This window comes from Phyllostomus hastatus, unplaced genomic scaffold (genome assembly GCF_019186645.2).
Source record: "Phyllostomus hastatus isolate PE091 unplaced genomic scaffold, TTU_PhHast_1.1 phas_contig_58, whole genome shotgun sequence".
In the NCBI taxonomy this organism is placed as follows: domain Eukaryota; kingdom Metazoa; phylum Chordata; class Mammalia; order Chiroptera; family Phyllostomidae; genus Phyllostomus; species Phyllostomus hastatus.
Genome location: NW_025333916.1, coordinates 686953 through 701947, shown reverse-complemented (window position 1 = coordinate 701947; position 14995 = coordinate 686953).

Below are 14995 nucleotides of genomic sequence, written 5' to 3'. Positions count from 1 at the left end.
AGCCATATGAACTATCACCTCACAACAGTCAGGATGGCCATCATTAAAATATCTACAAACAACAAATTCTGGCTATGATGCAAAGAAAAGGGAACCCTAGTACACTGTTGGGGGAAATGCAGGCTGATGCAGCCACTGTGGAAAACAGTATGGAATTTCCTCATAAGAGAAAAATGGAACTGCCTTTTGACCCAGACATTCCACTGTTGGTGATATACCTGAAGAATCTAGAAACACCAATTCAAAAGAATTTATGCACCCCAATGTTCATAGCAACACTATTTACAATAGCCTGGAAACAACCTAAGTGCCATCAGTAGGTGAGTGGATAAAAAAAAAAATGTGGTAAATATATACAGTGGAATTCTACACAGCAGAAGGAGAGGAGGAAGGCCTACCTTTTGTGAAAGCATGGATGGAACTGGATAATATTATGCTAAGTGAAATAAGCCAGTCAGAGAAAAACAAATACCATATGATCTCACTTATAAGAGAAATCTAATGAACAAAATAAACTAATGAGAAAAATAGAAACAGAGGCAAAGAAACATGGAGCAGACTGACAGCTGTAAGAGGGAAGAAAGGAGGTGGGGACTGATTCAAAGAAGGTGAAGGGATTAGTCAAAGAACTTATATGAAGGACCCATGGACATAAACAACAGTGAGGGGACTGTTTATGGAAATGTGGGAAGGCTGGATGGAGGGGGGCAAAGGGGTAAAAGTGGGACAACTGTAATAACATAAATAATAAAATATTTTAAAAAGAGCTCAGGAGTTGACACAAATCATAAAACTCCAATAAAACACAAATTTACAAGATAATTTTATAAGTTAAACAGATATTTAAAAGAAGTAAGATTCTAAGGTATCTATGTTATTTGTAAATCTATATGCTATCACTCAGATAATTTCTTTATTTTAGGCTATACCTTATCTTTGCATAGCCTTTGTATCTTTGTATTAAAGCATCTTTGTATGCTTTATTGATATTACTAGAATAGGGATAAAACCTTAATTATTTGACCATAACTACTGTGGGAGTGTATTCTTCTCCTAAGACTATAAAAATCATTATTGTTACCCCATTTCATGATAGGCGTATAATGAAATAATCAGTGATCTCCAATGGAACAGAATAGAGACCCCAGAAATAAACCCAAGTCTCTGCGGTCAATTAATATTTGACAAAGGGAGTGGAAACATAAAATGGAGTAAAAATAGTTTCTTCAACAAATGGTGGTAGGAGATCTGTACAGCCACAAGCAAAAAAAAAAAAAAAAAAAAAAGAAAAGAAAGAAACTCAACCACCAACTCACACCATACATGAAAATAAATTCAAGATAAATGGAAAACCTAAATATAAGTCACAACACCATAAAAATTTTAGAGGAGAACATAGACAGGAAAATCTCAGATATTCCAAGCAGTAATATTTTCCATGATATGCCTCCTAGAGCAAGGGATATAAAGGAAAGAATAAACAAATGGGACTTCATCAAAATAAAAAGCTTCTGCACAGCTAAAGAAAACATCAGCAAAATGAAAAGGGAACCAACCATATGGGAAAATATATTTGCAAATGATACCTCAGACAAGGGTTTGATCTCCATAATATATAAAGAATCCACACAACTCTACTCCAGGGAGACAACCCAATTAAAAATGGGCAAAGGACCTGAACAGAAATTTCTCCAAGAAGGATATACAGACAGCCTATAGATATATGAAAGGATGCTCACCATCACTAGCCATCAGAGAGATGTAAATTAAAACCACAATGAGATACCACTTCATCCTGGTCAGAATGGCCATCATAAACAAATCAACAAACAATAAGTGCTGGCAAGGTTGTAGAGGAAAGGAAAACCTAGTACATTGTTGGTGGGAATGCAGACTGGTGTGGCCACTGTGGAAAAGAGCCTGGAATTTCCTCAGAAAACTAAAAATGGAACTGCCTTTTGACCCAGCATTTCCACTTCTGGGATTATGCCCTAAGAATCTTAAAATATCAATTCAAAGGAACCTATGTTCCCCAATGTTCATAGCATCACAATTTATAATATTCAAGTGTTGGAAGCAACCTAAGTGCCCATCAGTAAATGAGTGGATCAAAAAACTATGGTACATTTACACAACAGAATACTATGCAGCAGAAAGACAGAAGGAGCTCCTACCCTTCACTACAGCATGGATGGATCTGGAGAACATTATGCTAAGTGAAATAAGCCAGGTTATGAAACACAAATACCATATGATCTCACCTTTAAGTGGAACCTTATCAACAAAACAAGTAAGCAAGCAAAATATAATCAGAGACATGGAATAAAGAACAAACTAACAGTGACCAAAGGGGAGGTAGGGAGAGGGATAACAGAGAAAGAGGGAAAGAAGGGGTAGGGTCATCAGGGAACATGTATAAAGGACCCATGGTCAAAGCCAAAGTGGGGTAGAATAGAGGGTGGGAAGTGGAGATGGGTGTGGTTGTGGGAGTGGTGAGGGAAAAATGGAGACATCTGTACTTGAACAACAATAAATAAATAAATAAATAAATAAATAAATAAATAAATAAATAAATAAATAAATATTTTTTTTGAAGGAAGAAATAAGACGTGATCTCAATCAGTTATAGAATGACCAAATAGTTTTTAAAGTAATAAAAGTACCAATAGATCAATATGTTCCTAGAGGACATAGGTCCTTCTGCAATGTCAGAGGAAAATAATTTTGGGGACAATCATGTAGGGTGATTTTTAGACTATAGTGGCGAGATTAATGAGAGTGAAAAGGGACAGTACACTTTTAGAGAGATGAAGAACAGGCAAGCTATAGGGCAATGACTGTGTAGACTCAGAAAAGGAAGTTACAGAGGCAGAAGATATTCCTCTGATGCTGCTCACTTCTTCCCCGGTTGCAAGTCTTGTAAGGATCCTTAGAGTTTTGGAAAAAAGATAGCAAAGAGTATATGCCCAAGAGAAGGAGAAGCATGGGTGCACACCAAACAGGGCACATGCTGGGTTCTTTGTTTGGCTTCCTGACTTCCATATATTTCTTTGGGTTTGGAAAAGAGCAGCCTTTCTTTCAAACTATCCAGTCTCTTTCCTGTGCTGGTGCCCTTCCCCTACCCAATCTCTTTCCTGGATTTTCTGGGGCTTATGCCCTTCTCCAGTTGGAGACTTTTCTCAGATTTTTCCAGACTAGTGCCCTCCCCCTTGGATGGTTTCCATTTAGGCTCCTATGCACATGCCTCATAGTTTTGCTTCTTATTCCTCTTCCTCATTTTCTCCCCCTGCCCTGCCATTAAATGGCAGATCATGCCAGTTACTCCCTGGGGTGACTATGAAACTGCCTTTTTCATACTTAATCAGGCTTAGTTCACTCTCTTTTCTTTTATTAATAATGAACTACCTCCTCTAGCAACTACTAATATCTTTTCTAAGATATTTTGGAAGGACTGAGTGCCACACAGGTCAAGGTGAAAGGACACATACCTACATACACAATATCAGATGAATTTGATAATAAATAATGCATGGATTAATTTCTCTTGGATATATAAGTACAAATTACCACAGAAAGAGAGACATTTCTCTAATTGGTGGTTATTAGTGCATTTTCCTTTTTTTGTTACTGATACATAATTGACTTGTTTAAATTTAATGTGTACAATGTGATGACTTGATAAAGCCATTGAAACATTTGACTAATATATTTCACAAATGAAGTATAAGGATACAACTAATTTCAAGTCTTACTTTTTAAACACTAATTGATGTCAATATGTGCTTAGCTAACTCCAGAAACAAGAGCCATTTATTCAGAACCTGAGTGTGATACATAGTGAGTCAGGAATTCCAAGAAATCAAGGGGGTGGTAATGGCTTAAAAAGCTTCCTGTTTAGAATAGCATTAACATTTCAAAGTCACCATGACATATCTCTCTGCCTCACCTGTTAATCCACAATTTATCAAAATGGAAAAAAATGCTATCTGTAGTGCAGTTTAAACTATGTATTTGTTAGATTAGACATCTGCTTGTGGGATTTGTTTCTAAAAGCATCAAGAACTTTCCTGAATTATTTCTCCCACCTACCCCGATTTGCCTCACCAGTGTATATCCAGGATATGAAGTTCTTCTATCATGTGTTAATTATTTTATGAACTTTAAAATGATTCTCCCATACCAAAAAGAAAATGCCCTGGAAGAAAAATATACTGTGGCAATTTACTTATGGATAAGATAACAGAGACAGAGCAAACTCATCAGGAAAACAGTAACAGAAGAGAAGAATTTGCTCATGCTGTCTGTTTGCCCTCTCTGCCTTCTCAAACACACATGGGAAAACAGGACTTGTGATAATCTTCTCATTGCTCATCTGCCAAAATGCTGACTGACTGGGTGTCTTGCATTACAATTCTAGTCACCATAACCTAATATAACATCATAATATCAACCCCATAGTTTTCTTGTCATCCTCTATGCCATGCATTTTGCAGTGGAAAAAAAGTCCCAGTGGGGACAAAATATGGCCATAAATATTTTGTCCACAAACCTACTTGTAATTCAAGGAATGTTTATAAAATATGCTATCCTAATACTCTTTTTATTTATAAAGTATTTATAATATATTTATGACATATTTTACATATACTATAACATGTTTATTTTAACATATATTATAATAAAAATTAGAAAAATTTTAAAAATCTAAGTTTGTTTAAAATAATGCCTGGTTAATGATCATGACTTCCAAATTATCCCTATTTTTTTTCACCTTTGAGTCCTAGCTAAATTGAATGGAGAGAGACAAGAACAACAACAAAAAAAGGTTCTGCTACCTGAAACAGAGCAAACTACTCAGTCTAAAAGAGCTCAGGGGAGTGCTTGTCCTTCCCCATTGACTACATTCTTGCTTTGATTCCAAGAGCTGAATCAAACAGAAAACTCTATTAATTCTCACAGAGACTTTAGTAGTGATTTATGAAATCACTAAAGAATATTTCCACACTCATATCAATATATCTCCTTATTTTCATGTGAAACGTCAACTGTATTAAAATTTGTGTGTGTGTGTGTGTGTGTGTGTGTGTGTGTGTGTGTGTGTGTATTATACTGAGGATAAGAGCCTACAAAGAAAATTGACAATGTACATTTCATTCCATTACAACAATGTATTGCGAATAAGCAGTGAGTTTTAATGCAGATAGGAATCAGGAGCAGTGGTTAGTTGTACAATGATAAAGATGAGCCAGGATGCAAATTTCAATATGACAGACATCTATGTGATAATCTATACCAGTTGAATGTGTAGTACATACCATTCCTGGAACAGTGACTGTTCACAACTGGCTGCCCCTTTAGTCAACATAAGAATTTTGTCCTAACTCACAGGGCTGTGAGTCAGCATAGTGCATACACCATATCTTTACAAACACCTATCATGGACAGGCCTCATCTCATTTCAGAAGATGAGAACAAAAGGGGGTAAAAAGTATCACTGAACACAGGAAAGGGAAGGTCATGTGCATATTTTAGGAAGACTAGATCAGAAGTGGTTCATTGTTGTGAGGAAGGATACAAGAAATGTTTAAAAAGATATTATCTTCTAAAGAATATAAAGCACTATCTTCTCTGTGAAATGGAAGCAAAGTCAAATAAAGATCAGGCTAAGATTAAAAAAGAACTATAGGGTGGCATGAAAAGGCAATATACTGTAGAAAGAGCTCACAGAAAGTAAAAATGTGTTACTAAAATTTAAATCTGTAGGAGAGTCAGCCAAATAAGCATTTTACTCTGTCAAAAAATTGAATTAATAATAATGAACAACAATGCTCAAAGTTTCTTCAAAATAAAGAAAATAACTATTGATGAATATGATGATAAATAAATTACAGTAAACATAACAAAAATAAATGGCAAGCTATTCTTAAGCTAATAGAGATCATTATAATCAGAAAAGATGGTATAAAAAGTTAAATAATTGTATTATTTGCTTTTGATTATTTCATCCTTGTATATTTCCAGGCCTCCAGCCTGGTTTAATCTCCCACAATAGAGAATTCAGTCTTTCAAAAGCCAAAAATCATTCTCAGGATGGAACATCAAAGAAATTATGTGATATTTTTTAAATATGTATACAATACTTAATGCAGTGGAATGATTATTTTGGGATGATGTTTTTGTTATGTCTAATTGCATATCAGTAAATTGGCATTAAATTTGTAGCATAGGAAGATTCTATTAAAATATATACAAAATAAAAGATATCAAAAGAACTTTCTATAAGGGCCCTGAACAATTAGCTGTTGAATATTAAAACTGTTACATCAATAATGGTAACTTCAAGATTTTAATAAAAGTTTATTTAAAACTTTGTTTTAAGTTTCATTAAAGAATTATTTGAAGCCTAATAATATATAAGTTATCATCATAACCAAAAATGTAATAAACTAATTATTTCTAATGATTGTTAGTTCCAGTGAACCCACTTTAAAGTAGATGTGATATGGTATAATTTTAGGCAGAAACAGATATTAATAAAATGTAAACATGGAAATATCTTATGTGCCAAGAGAAAATTAAATTACTTTGACCAAATTGAATCAAAATAATAGCACTTATCTGTTATTAACTAAGCCCAAAATTTTTATCTTCATATTAATAGACAAATGAATAATGTGAATCTATCAGATAATAATTTTGTCACTAAAGGCCTAAATGAACAAGCTGAGATTATTTTGGAGATTTATTTTCACTGTATTTGTGAAGCAATCTAATGTATTTCTTATTCGATTGGTTATTCTTTTCAAGCTATAACTTCTCATAAATGAAGCTATATGAATATATAAAGATTACATGTTTTAATGGTGTTTGTGAAGATTATATGTTCAGCAGTGCTGTTCAACTATTTAATGACAAAAGAGGCAAAATTTCACTTCAGTGAAGCATTTACAACTACTCTAGAAACTGAGAGTCATAGAATAAACACTGCTGAGGTCCCACAGTCTATAAATGTGTTACTACTACAAAGTTCAAGCATTTGCAATTTCCCCAAACACTGGCAAGAAAAAATTAATTCTTTATTTTTCATTAAACTTTACCTTAAAGCAAAACAAACTCTTCTATAAATCTACACTAAACCAATCAAAAATAATTTGAAGTGCTGTAAGGAACATACATCCAAATAAATCAAGAATCAGTGAGTCCCTTGGAATCAGCAAGTCTCTTGGAATCAGCAAGTCTCTTGGAATCAGCTTGGTATTTGCTTGTGTTGGCTTTGGGCAAGTCAGTTAACCTGTTTCCACTGAACATGTGATGGGAGCCTCCCAATGAGTTGGTTGAGTTTAAATGGAATGATAAATGAAAAATTCATAAACAGTTTTATAGTCTAATAAACAATATCATGAGCTATTGATACGATTGACAATAAGTTGTATAGACTTACTTTCAAGTGTACAGTTATTTTAATCAAGAACCTAAGAGAGTTGTGTCCCCCAAAGACTCAAGGGTGCTTGGAGCCCTAAAAATAAATTTCCCATAGTACGTTATTGTGAAAAAGTTCCTATTACCTCTAACTGTCCAGCAGTGAAAAACTAGTATGGAATTGTGTTATAGGAATAGTATTTTTTATGTGTAGAGAAATAAATTGTGTTTTTTACTCAATTGCCTAAAACATTGCAGCAGCTTTATAGGTAAGAGATGTAGGCAGTTTGTCTTTGTCAGAAGTACTTTCCCAGGCATCTTGCACAGATCACAGAGAACAGTGGGGAGCAAATGGAAAAAAAAAGCAACTAGAAATGATATAGTAGTCAAATCTAGTACAAGGTAAAAGGAGAAAAATATGAAAGGCAAGAAAGAAATAACAGCTAGAACTGAAAAACTAAAACCTTTTCCCATGTTTCCAGAGAACAAGGTATAGTTTCTTCTGCTAACCTCATGAGTAATATAAACTAGACTTGATATAAATGTTTACAAGTTATCAAAAGTGATAAAATATAAAATAAAAATTTGTTGTACCTCAATGTAATCCATGTTTCAATCTCTCATTCTTATATATGAAGTATTTATTTTTTATTATATTAATTGCTTAGACAAAGATGAGATAAACTAATAGTAATAATAGCATAGTAAGTACTTAATCAATATCTATTAACTTATTAATTAATTGAAATAAACAATAACAAAAATAGTTTTATATCAGGAACATCATGAAACAGTGTCATCTGGTCTGTCCAGAAGGTATCCAGCCATGTAATATTAAAAATAGAAGCATTTATCAAAGAAGATAAAAGATACAAGAAACATTGTACACAAGACAACGACACCTCAGTCTCCTTCAAAGTAGGCACTTTGGGACCTCATACAGATCTCCTAATCGCCATCAGCTTCCCTGTCATATTTTCCTGAATCTCATCAGTGGTCTGAAATCTCTTCCCTTTCAAAGGTGATTTTAGTTTTTGGAAAAGCCAGAAGTTACAGGGCACCAAATCTGGGCTGTAAGGGGGCTGAGTCACCTGGGTGATTTGGTGTTGCTCAGAAAAACTCTGCATGAGTGTATCTGAGAAATAGAAAGTCAACAACTGTGAACAGTTAAAAGACAACAAACTCACAACTATCAACAACTGAACCTAAAAAACAAAAACTAAGCTAACAACTAGAACAGGAACAGAATCACAGATATGGAGATCACATGGAGGGTTATCAATGGGGAGGTGGCAGAGGAGAACAGGGGAAAAGGTACAGGGATTAGGAAGCATAATAGGTAAGCACAAAATGGACAGGGTAGGTTAAGAATAGTGCAGGAAATGGAGAATAGTTTTACCTTGTCTGGGAAGTACTTTATTGGCCCTTCAATCCTAAATGATAGCTTTGTTAGATAGAGTAATCTAGGTTGTAGGTCTTTGCTTTTCATCACTTCAAATACTTCTTGCCAGTACCTTCTAGCCTGCAGTTTCTTTTGAGAAATCAGCTGTCAGCCCATGGGAACTCCTTTGTGGGTAACAGTCTACTTTTTTCTTGCTGCTTTTAAGGTACTGCCTTTATCTTTAACCTTTAGCATTTTATTTATGATGTGTCTTAATGTGGTCCTCTTTCGGTCCAATTTGTTTGGGACTCTGCCCTTCTTGGTCTTGTATGTCTACTTCCTTTACTAAATTAGTGAAGTTTTCTTTAATTATTTTTTCAAATAAATGTTCATTTTCTTGCTCTTTTTCTTTTCCTTCTGGTACCCTTATGATTCAGATGTTGGTACATTTGAAGATGTCCCAGTGGCTCCTTGCATTCTCCTTTTTTTAAAATTCTTTTTTCTTGCTGTTCTGATTGATTGCTTTATTCTTCCTTATGTTCCAAATCATTGATTTGATTCTCAGCTTCATTTGTTCCACTATTGGTTCCCTGTAGATTTTTCTTTATTTCACTTAATGCAAACTTCATTTCTGTGTGGGTCTTTATTATACTGTTGAAGTACCCAATGAGTTCTTTGAGCACCTAGAAACCAGTGTTTTGAACTCTGCATGTGATAGGTTGCTTATATTCATTTTGTTTAGTTCTTTTTCTGCAGTTTTGTTCTCTTCTCTCATTTGGGCCATATTTCTTTGTCTCCTCATTTTGGCAGCCTCCCTGTGGTTGTTTCTATATATTAGGTAGAGCTGTTTTGACTCCCATCATAGTAATGTTTCCTTTTGTAGAACAGTGCACCTGAAAGTTATATGGGGAAAAGCCTTAGGTAATTGCCAAGGCAGGGTAACCTGTGCTTCCACTCTGTTGTTCTGTATGGCAGAGGATTTGGAGAGGAGACAATGTTACTGACTAGCCTCTGGAGTTTTGCCCAGGAGGGAACTGTCTCCTAGCACTCATTTTGTTGCCAGTCATTTCAATTTCTCCCTGTATGCCACTGATGCCCTTCCAGCTGGTGCCCTGGTGATGGAACCCAGGGGAAGTAAGTCTGTGGAAGCCCTAAGTCCATTGTCAGCCCTTAAAGAGTGATTTTTTGAGAATCCCAAAGATTTTTCCACTACCCCAACACTCACTGCTTTACAAAGCCAGAAGTTATGGGGACTTACCTTCCTAGTGCTGGAACCCTGGGCTGAGTTGTCTGGTCTGTGGCTAGGACCCCTTACTCCCAAGGTATCCCTCCCAATTTTTATCCATCACACGTGGATGTGGGACTGCCCATTCCATGTTTCCATATCCATCCACACCACTTCATGTCTCCATGCCTCTCTGTGCCTCTCCACCTCTCATGCCTCCTTGCATGGCTCCGCATCTCTGCCCCTCCTACCTGTCTATGTGAATGTGGGTTCTTTAAATATTTGGTTGTAGCCTTCCAGCTTGATTTTTTAAGCAACCTGGGTGATATCTGTTTTGTAATCTAGTTGTATTTTTTGCTGTAGTTGTGCAAGGAGGTGAAGCATGTTTACCTACACCTCCATTTTGCCTGGAAATCTGATCTTCTTTTTCTTAATTAAGCCCCTTTAACATTTTATATAATAGTGGTTTGGTGATGATGAACTCCTTTAGTTTTCATCCATGTCTGGGAAGCTCTTTATCTGCCCTTCTATTCTAAATGATATATTAGCTGGGAAGATCAAAACTATGAACAACAAAAAAAAAGGGCAATAAATACATATATATCAGCAACTGAATCTAAAAAAGAAACTAAGTAAACAAAGACAGAAGAAAGACAGAATCATGGATACAGAGAACATTTGATGGTTGCCAGATGGAAGGGGGATGGAGGGGAAATGGGTGAAGAGGTAATGGGATTAAGAAGTACAAATAGATAGTTGCAGAATAGTCATGGGTATGTAAAGTACAGTATAGGAAATATAGCAGCCAAAGAACCTATACATATGACCCTTGGATATAAACAATGGTGTGGGGATTGTCCGAGGGAGTGTGGGGAGGGTGCTGGATGGAGGGGTACAAAAGGGGAAAATTGGAACAACTGTAATAGCATAATCAATGAAATATAATTTAAAAATGGGCCAGATAGTAAAAAGTATGAGAGTACCCATAGGTAATATAAGATAATAGACGTGCTGTAAGAAAACTTTAAAAAAAAAAAAACAGGAATTGGGCTGAATTTACCCTGCATGCTCTAATTTGCAGACACATGGACTAGAGGAAACCAAGCAAACAGAAGTTTCTTTCTGTTAACTATATAGCTACCTGTAGTTTCTAAAGAGAATAGGCCACTTCTGCCCACCAGCCCACCTAACATCTCATACTCCATACATAAATCAGTCAGAACACAGTCTCTAAAAATCCGACACACACAACAAATACAGGATCTGAAAAAAAGAATGCATGAATTCATTTTGTGGTCCCATTGTATCATTTTGATTATTACTGTAATAATGAATATTTAATTGGCCTCATATAATTATAAAACAGGTAGACTTGTTTCTTGTCTTTTAGTAATATTGTTCCATTTTTTTCTATCCAGAATGTATAAATTACTGTATTTTGAAGAATTTTATCTCAGTATAGTCAAAATAATTATAAAAATATGTTTTTTCCTTTTATGATCAACATTACCTACCCAAACCTAGTGTATTATTAAGTAATATCACTGAAAAAAACTATTTACATATAATACTATTCTGATATATGCTATTTATATATTTTTAAATTTTGTGATAAACAACTAAAAGCATAAAACTTACCTAGATGAATACTTGCTGTTACTGAATAATTATCCTTAGGTTTGTTTTCTGAAGAGCTGATAAAACAATAACTGCCCTTAAGCAATTTTGAAAAATGGCAAATCTTCAAGAATGGTATATCTATGAAAACTACCTATCAAACACAATTATGTAAAATAAACAAAGAAAACCTTTATTTTCCTCAATCATCTATGACTTCTTCATATCTGATTCTTTAAAATTCTTCTATTTATTAAATACAGAGGGAACTGTAATTGGATTTATGTAACACTACAATGAGAAAACATCAAGGATGCTCTAAAACCACTATGGTGCAATTGTAAAAGACATAATAAATATATAATGTTTAAATAATCACACAGTGATAAATATATAATTTCAGTATTATGATTCTATTTGGTTCAAGTTCTCATTACTTCATGTGTCCTAGCAATTAAATATTTACATAAAATATTTTAAAATAACTGTCAAACTTTCATAAAGATAAAGTGTTTTTACTTTTGTTATTTATTGGATTGGATTAAAATTACCTAAACAAAATTCTAAAGTAAATATATGTCTACAGACAGATTCCTGGATATTAAGGAAAACCACATACATTTAATATTTAAAGGAATAGTGGCATCTCTTCTCTCAAACTTGTGGGACTCTTAAATCTAAGAAATTGATGCAAATTAAATTAATTCATGTACATCATCTATAGTCAGATTATATTCAGTTAATTGCACAATCAGTGAATGACTTTTTTCAATGGTTTTATGAGTATATATATTATGAATTTAATGAAGCTAATGTTCATTAGATTATTGAAACAATTGTTCAAAGCTAAAGTTCTCCCGAGTAACAGCTGTCACACCTACCCTGTCTGATGTTCTGGGTTCTGTGAACTAGAAATAATCACAGGTGGTATTAATCTCAGATGGAATTTTCTGACACGTTTTGCCCCTTGATCACAATGGACACTTGGTGCCTGTGTCATCAAAGGACATTATTCTAGATGATTTCTAGTCACTTACACTCCGTTCTTCTTCATATATTGTGGCTACTTGCTTTGCTAATTTAATCTCCTCTGGACTGCTACAGATGTTACCTAACAAAACAACGTGCAAAGGCTTTTGTTAACAAGGGAGCAAAACTATAGACTTTTTATAACCTGATATTAACTGTTTATAATTAGTCTTTAATTTATTTGTGTCAGCAGTTTTAGAACTGACTACTTTATGTGTGGCCAAGAGTAACTGGCATTGGCATCCCTTGGGAGCCTTTTAGAAATGGTAGAATCTCAGGTTCCACCCAAATCCACTAAGTAAATTTAAGAAACATTTTTTAAAGAAAATTTTACAAGCTATTCACATTTCCTATTCATTCCCCACCCTTCCCACTTCTATTCATTCCCAATAGAGTTGGGAATACCAACTCTATTCCCCACCCTTCCACCCCTGGTAAATAATGGTGTGTTGTTAAATGTTCATATCTTATGTCCTTGTTGGCTTAACATCCCTACAAACAGGCTGTGAGCCACCCTCCAGGTGACCAGGTGCACTGTGTGATCACAAGTTCTCCTTCTTGTTATCTCCTTACTGTGACCTGGTAACATTCAAATGCACCCCCCCAAAAAAATCCCCTCATGCCTGTTGCTTGTGTACTCTAGTCTGATCCCCAATGAAGGCCCTTCCCAAGGAGTTCTCACTCTCTCTTTTGGCTCCCACCTGTCTGGGTATGCTCACTCCCTTGGTACTCCTCCCATATGGTTTGTGTGTGGTATGTTTGCCTTCCTCTTCTAGGATCAGTGAGTGTAGTGATCCTTTTATTTTATATGCTTTTCTGAGTGTAATTTTCATGGCTATATTGGAGCGAATCTTAAAGAACCCAAAAGGGAGACTTGCTCCTATATTTACAGCACCAATGGGATGAAGATAAATTATCCCTGATCTCTGAGTGAGGAGATCATGGCTGAATGGGAAAGACAGCAGGCACATAGGATGGCATTTGGTGAACAAAATGTGAAGAGTCAAGAAGAATTCCATTTGCTCCTTTATGGTGGCCAGAAAACTGGAATCAGCCCTGGCCATTGTGGCTCACTTTGTTGGGCTTATCCCCCAAACTTAAAGTTTTCCGGTGCAACTCCTAGTCAGGGTTTAGTCCAGTGCAACTCCTGAGTTGCAAGTTTAGTCTCAGGTCAGGGGATGAATGGAAGGTAATAAATGAATGTTTCTCTCTTGCATCAATATTTCTCTTCCTCTCTTTCTCCCCACCTTTTTCCCTCTCTATAAAATAAAAAATAAGATTTAAAAACAACCTGGAATCAACCTTAATAGGTAGAAAAATTATTTTGAGAGGATAGTAAATTTTTAAAAATATTTTATTTATTTACTTTTTAGAAAGGGAAGGGGGAGAGAGAGAGAGAGAGAGAGAGAGAGAGAGAGAGAGAGAGAGAGAGAGAGAGAGAAACATCAATGTGCAGTTGATGGGGGTCATGGCCTGCAACCCAGGCATATGCCCTGACTGTGAATAGAACCTGCGACACTTTGGTTTGCAGCCCGTACTCAATCCACTGAGCTACACCAGCCAGGGCGAATAAATTTTTTATTCCTCCTAATGACATTTACCCTCCATCAACAAAGTAGTAAGACTTTATTCCCCAGAAGTCCTAAATACCAGAAAATGGTGCATTTGGAAAAATATATCCATCATGGACAGGGATCAAGGCTAATCTCTGTGAAGGGATTAGTAAGAACCCAGCCTGAATCATGCCCAGCATGGGTAGGGATTAAGGTGCAACACTGCACCTTATTTACAACTGCCCTGCCTTTCCCTAATAATCACAGCCTAGCTATTACTCAGTATCTTGAGTTTCCTATGACCGATACCACTGGGTTTCAGAATGTCAGTCATCACAAGAGCTGCAGACAACCAGATCACCACCTACTCATTCATGTACTCTTAAACTAGTAACCTTCAGCACATGTTCTATTTAGACTCTTATTATCTGTCCCCAACACCCTAGAAGCTTCCTTTGTGTCCCCTGGAATTCACCACCCATGAACTCTAAACTTTCCTATGTTATCTACCTTTATCATGAGCATTTCCTTCACTTCTTTACTCTAATCGATCATTGACTCTCCACTGAAGACACAGTTTTCTTGGTAGCCCTCTTACGACTCTGGGAGCACTGGGCTTGTAGTTAGAAGATTCATGGTGCTGGGTCCCCAGTGGCATCTCTCAACACTCCAACTTCCCTCCAGCCAAAAATCCAAGTTTTAAAGCTTGTCAGTGCACTGTATCCCTGATTTTCCTCATTGTGTTGTCACATATAAAAACCCAATTACTCT